The 6,475-nt window shown below is 40.7% G+C and overlaps 1 protein-coding gene across 1 annotated transcript in view; it reads left to right on the forward strand.

Annotated features, from left to right (window-relative positions):
* The first annotated feature begins 1,040 nt into the window (after positions 1-1,040).
* The window catches only part of LOC114029575 (mucin-16-like), a 38,567-nt gene continuing 33,132 nt past the window's right edge, over positions 1,041-6,475 (forward strand). Inside the window, exons 1-3 of the mRNA XM_027844081.1 lie at positions 1,041-1,072; positions 1,835-1,903; positions 5,710-5,745. The gene's annotated coding sequence lies outside the window, so the exon portion shown is untranslated. The remainder of the gene's footprint in view (positions 1,073-1,834; positions 1,904-5,709; positions 5,746-6,475) is intronic.

A 6,475-nucleotide genomic window follows, 5' to 3' on the forward strand; every position in this document is an offset into this window, starting at 1 on the left:
TTATTCAATATTTTTTTGTTTTACAAGTTATAATGGATACATTCCAGTCCAACTCTCTACCAGTAAGTATTTAAGCATTTGGATTCCCTTTGAGTTCTGGATTATATTGGAATCTTGAGTCTGGTTCCCCTGGATAAGGGCCCCATTATGCCTCGATGAAGTAGTTGTGACTTTTACTATAGTACTTGACTCTGTGGCTCACTCAGGCACCACAAGAAAGGTATTCCTGCAGTGGAATGGCTACATGTAGAAGTAGTGAGTTCCTCATCTTGGAGATCTTCAAATGGATGCTCTGTGACCACTTGTCAGGGATGTTGTAGAGGGTTTCTGTGGCATAGGTGCCCTCTGAGGGCACCTTCAACTCTGAAGTCTCCTCTCCTCTCCTCTCTTCTCCTCTCCTGTCTTCTGCTCTCCCCTTCCCCTCCTCTCCCCTCCTCTCCTTGCCTGGGATTTCATAGGTACAGAGAACTCCACTGAGGGAACTCCTTTTACCAGTGCATATTAATAAATGCTTTGTACCTTAGAGTCTTAGAGAGTGACATTGAGAGGTAAAGGGACTTGCCCAGGGTCAACCAGAAGCAGCTGAATTTGAACCCAGGTCTTCCTGGTTCTGAAGCGAGCTTCAGAGACTTCTTCACCACATTGCCTCCCAAGGGGATAACAGAAGGAGGTAAGAGGTGAGGCCAGGTCTGTGATTTCATGCAAGCTGTCCAAATACGGAGGTTGAGAAGACAAACAGGTTACAAATCTATGGAAAAGAGTATTGAGATGGGGGTCTCACATCTATATGTCCCCACAGTTTCCCTCAAAATTACAAATATCTTTTTTTCTCTAATCTTCATGTCAGAGACCCCAAGAGTAAATAAATAAAAGAATTTTCATCTCCCCTTCCTCAAGGATCAGATCCCCTAGAAGCATGAAGTAAGCAAATAGTCCTCAGTATGCCCGTACCTCTCACATTGAGTTACTAGGGAGCTCTCTTCCTTTCCTTCCAGAATCTCGTGATCCCCTTACTTATCTGTCTTTTGGTTTCTAGGTTATAACGAGCATGATGCAGCCCTGCCTGCTACCAGTAAGTGTTTGGGCATCTAAGTTCCCTTTGGATCCTTATCCTTGTTCCCCTATGACACTGGAAGTTGGGATTTGATTTAACAATATGAAACAATTGTGACTTTGCTAGTCTCTTCCCTTAAAACCCATTCAAGTATCTTGAGGGAGGAAAAGTCCTAGAGTGGGAAGATATAATGAGTTCCCATCCGTGAAGGTTTTGAGCACGGATGTGATGGCTGCTTGTCAGGAACATTGCAGAGTGAATTTTTTTAACATGATGGCCTTTGAGGGCCTTTTAAGCTCTGAGATTCTGTGAGGAGAAGGTGACTGCCTCTCCTCACAGAGAAGGAAAGGCATCCTAGATTGTTCCAACCTTTCCTGACTTGGAGCTGTGGACTCACCCTGTGAGATCCCCCAGTTTCTCTGTCAGAGTTTGACTGGTGGTGACTTGCCAAGCTGTTCCCACAAGGACACTGGAGGGGGGGGGGGATTCATAAGTCCACAGGTGAACCTCAGCTCTGTGAAAAAGTGGTGAGAGGGAGACTCATATGGTTACATTTTGTGTAGCCTTAATTTGTACTTAGTAGTCCCTAAGCTAGCCACCAGTGTAGCCAAAATGGCACACTGACTCATTTGTTGAATGATTATTAAAGCCCCTCCCTCTTTCCCCTAAATGGAGGCTGGGGGAGTGCTGTGTTGGTGCTCTGATGACCACAGCCTCTATGAGCTCGCCATCAGTGAGTAGCCACAGTCTGACCATCTCTAATAACACTTCTTTCTGCAGTTTCTGGGTTAGACAATGCGTCAACATTTGCAACTCACCATGGCTCCACAGGGAGGGGAACTTCCACAGGTAGGAATGTGGCATCTTCAGCACCTTGGAGAGTGATTGCTACCACCCCTCCCCAACATCATTGCCCTGGCACAACCTGGGGAGAGTAAAAAACCACTAGGAGTTTTAAAATTTCCAATTGTTCAGAGACATATTCACCTGTCAAGCCAGGGGCAACGGAAGCTAGGGCCATGTGATTTGTCATGTTATCTTGTAGTCCTGTGTCACGGGGACTGGCAGTTTTATTATTCAATTCAACTAATGCTTGTTTGGTGTTTTCTATATATGTGCAAGGCACTATCCAGATTTATAAAACAGATAAATTAGAGAATGACAATTCACATTACAAAAGGGTTCCTCCCTTTGTAAGAGGATTTAGTAAGCTCTGGTTCCCCTGGCTTGTTCATTTGTGTACACACATCTGTGGGCACAGGTTTTATTCCAGGGTCTTTTCCAATATTTTTGACTCCTATGAATTTCTGTGTGTTACTACTGCTATTCTTCTTCCAAAATTGTGGCTACTCTTTACAATATCCATCTTAACATCTACATGCAATGGTCTCCCTTCCTTTTCAGTTTAAGGCTCTTTTGGGGGCAGCTAGGTGGCATAGTGAATAAAGAACCAGGCCTGGAGTTAGGAAGACGAGTTCAAAAATGGCCTCAGACACTTAGAGATATTAGTTCCCATATTTTAAGTTAGTATCCTGTACTCTTAAAACTCATTCTAGAAGATCATCTTCTTAACCATCTACTCACTTCTCAAATCCCCCTTTCTCTGCCAAAATCTTTGCTTTAGAAGCAAAATTTTTAAAGAGGAAAAAATCAATTCTGCAAAATCATGTCCGACAGTATTCTATACTCATCGTATCCCACTTCTACAAAAAGAGACAGATGTATTTTCTCAATTTCTCCAGTGCCGAGTTTTGTTATTATAATTAGACAGCTAAAATATATAAGGCCCTTTGCAAACCTCAAAGCACAGAATAAATGCTAGTCATGGGTATTATTCAGTTATGGGGTTTCTTTCCACTTAGATTATCATAATATATTACATATATGTATATATTATATATAATTTTCTGAGTTCTGTTAACTTTAATCTGCATCAGTTGATTTAAATCTTCCCCCATGCTTCTCAGAATCCTTCCTATTCATGGTCTCTTATGGTGCAGTAATATTCCATTATATTCATGTACCATAATTTAGCCATTTCCCAATCAATAGACTTCTACCTTGTTTCCAATTCTTTGCTACCACAAAAAATGGTAGTTTTAATATTTTGGTATATAATGGGACCTTTTTTTGTTTCTTTTAAAAATATTTTATTTTTTCAAATTATATGTAAAAATAATTTTTAACATAAAAAATTGAGTTCAAAATTCTCTCCCTCCCTCCTTCCTCTCATTGAGAAGGCAATCAATTTGATGTAAGTTATGCATGTATAGTCATACAAAACGTATTTCCATATTAGTCATGTTGTAAAAGAAAACAGACCATAAACCCCCCCAAGAAGAATAATGAAAGTAGAAAAAAGTGTGCTTCAATCTGCAGTCAGACTGCATCAGTTCTTTCTCTGGAGGTGGATAACATTTTTCATCATAAGTCCTTTGGAGTTGTCTTAGAAACTTATTGTATTGCTGAGAATAGTTAAGTCATTCACAGTTGATCATTGTGCAATACTGCTGTTACTGTGTACAATGTTCTCCTTGTTCTGCTCACTTCACTTTGCATCAGATCATGTAAGTCTTTCCAGGTTTTTTCTGAAACCATTCTGCTTGTCATTTCTTATAGCACAATAGTATTCTATCATACTTGCATACCACAACTTTTTCAGCCATTCCCCAATTGAAGGGGGAATTCCCTCAATTTCCAATTCTTTCCCACCATAAAAAGAGGTGCTAGAAATATCTTTATACATATTTCTATGGGTTCTTTTCCCTCTTCTTTGATGTCTTTGGGATACAGACCTAGTAGTGGTATTTCTGAATCAAAGGATATGCAGTTTCATATCCCTTAGGCATGATTACAAATTATTCTCCATAATGGTTGGACCAATTCACAACTCTGCCAACAGTGCATCAGTGCACCTATTTTTCCTTATGTCCTCCAGCATTTGTCATCTTCCTTTTCTTTCATGTTAGCCAAACTGATGGATGTGAAGTGGTATCTCAGAAGTGTTTTAATTTGAGTTTCTCTAATTAGTAGTAATTTAGAGCATTTTTTCAAGACTATTAATAGTTTTAATTTTTTCTTCTGAAAACTACCTGTCCACATGTATTGACCATTTATTAATTGGAAAATGGCTCTTATTTTTTTTTCTTTTTTTTTTTTTGGTGAGGCAATTGGGGTTAAGTGACTTGCCCAGTGTCACACAGCTAGTGAGTGTTATGTGTCTGAGGCTGGATTTGAACTCAGGTCCTCCTAACTCCAGGGCCAGTGCTCTATCTGCTGTGCTACCTAGCTGCCCCCAGTGGCTTTTATTTTAATAAACAGTTCAGTTCCCTATATATTTGATAATTTTTTTTTAATCGGAGAAACTTGTGGTAAAATTTTCTCTCAATTTCCTCCTTTCCTTCTAATTTTGGCTGCATTGATTTTTTTTGTGCAAAGCCTTTTTAATTTAATGTAATCAATATTATCTGTTTTGCCTCCCATCATCTTCTCTAATTCTTATTTGGTTATGAATTCTTCTTTTATTTATAGATCAAACAGATAATTTTTCCATGATCCCTTAATTTACTTATGATATCCCTTCTATGTCTCCATCATGTACCCATTTTGACTTTATCTTGGTATATGGTGTGAGATGTTGGTCTATGCCTAGTTTCTGTCAGACTGCTTTTCAGTTTTCCCAGCAGTTTTTGTTGAATAATGAGTTCTTGCCCCAATAGCTTGGATTTTGGGGTTTATCAAACACTAGGTTATTTTGGTCACTGTTGTGTACTGCATACCTGATCTATTCCATGGATCAATCATTCCATTTCTTAGCCACTAACAGATTGTTCTGATGAGATCTGGTTCTGCTTCAGCCTGTACTTTTGAGCAGAAATAGCTGTCAATTAGCCAAAACAAAGTGATGAACATTACACATTCTGCGCAGGTCACTATAAAATCCTCCCTGCTTCGCCACTGTTGCTAGAAGCCAACTCTTCAGTCCTTTGCCATTCATGCTATTTGCTCTTGCACACTTGCCGGGATTGCTGCCTGGGGGATTATTGCTTCAGCTCCAGATAGGAGTCGAGAGGCCTCGAGACCCTTTGTACTTTAGAGAGTTTAAGAAGGGAAGATACGAAGGATTCTGGATCTAGCTCATCTTGGCTTTGTTCGTGGTGTACTTAAGCCTGCCTGTAGGCCAGGAGGCTGGGGAGGGGAATGTGGGGACTTCTAGGACAAACACTGAAAGGGTTTGCCTTCCTCTGTTTCCATAGGAAAGGGAAAAGCAAAAGTGAGTTGATTCAGGTATCTCATCTCTGTTTTCCCCATCCTGGATTCCCTTAAGCCACAAATTTACTCTTTTTTTCTACCAGGAATATTCAAGTCAGAGACTTAGGGGGTGGACAGGAGACCTCCTTATGCACATAGCCCTCTCCCCTCGGGCAGAACAAACTGGCTCCTCACTTCAGTTGTCCCTTTGAGCCTCATGGATGCTCTCTTCCTTTTCCTAATAAGATATAAGCTCCTTGAGGGCAGAAACTTTTCAATTGTGTCATTGTATCCTCAGTACCTAGTCCAGTGCAGTACATGGTGTAGATACTTGTTGAATTGATTTGAATTTTCTTCTTTTATCCTTTGCTTCCATGTTTCATTGTTCATCTTTTGGTTTCCAGATTACAACAAAGGAAATCTGCCCCAACCGGGTACCAGTAAGTGTTTTTACAAACCAAATCCCCTTTGAGTCCTGGGCCATCTGTGAAACCTTAACCACATGCACCTCTTGACAAATGGGCTTTGGCCCCAAGGAGACAGTGTGTGTAGCAGCATCTTTTGCTTTAAAAAAATCCCTACAACTCACTCAAGTGTTATGAGAAATGTGTCCCCAAAGAAGAGCTGGCTGCCTCAGAAAGAAGTCAGTTCCTTGTCACTGAATCTTATCAAAGAGGCAAGATGACTTTTTTTCTGGGAGATACTTTAGATTCTGTGAGGAAGAAACCCCAGATTTCTGGGTCCTTTCATCCCTTCCCAGTATAGATGCATGGCCATGGGATTCTCGATTCCTCCATCAGAGGGCTAAGATTCTATGAGGAAGAAACCCCATACCACTGGGTCTTTCAATCCCTTCCCAATATTAGATGCATGGCCATTGGTTTCCTGATTCCCCTGTCAGAGGTTGGTTGGTGATTGCTTTTCAAACTTACCCACAGAGAGGCCAGGGATAGGGGTCAGGCAAACTTCAACTCTGTGGGAAAGAGCAGTATGTGGTGGAAATTCACCTCATGAGATACCTAGTAGTCCTGAATTCCATTTCCCTTATGAATGAAGTGACTGAGAATATACCTCAGCTGATGATCTTCAGCTGCAAGACTGAATATACACTGCAAGACTGCAATACACACACACACACACACACACACACACACACACACACACACACAC

Source organism: Vombatus ursinus, unplaced genomic scaffold, assembly GCF_900497805.2.
Source record: "Vombatus ursinus unplaced genomic scaffold, bare-nosed wombat genome assembly UNPS02014935.1, whole genome shotgun sequence".
NCBI classification, from domain to species: Eukaryota; Metazoa; Chordata; class Mammalia; order Diprotodontia; family Vombatidae; genus Vombatus; species Vombatus ursinus.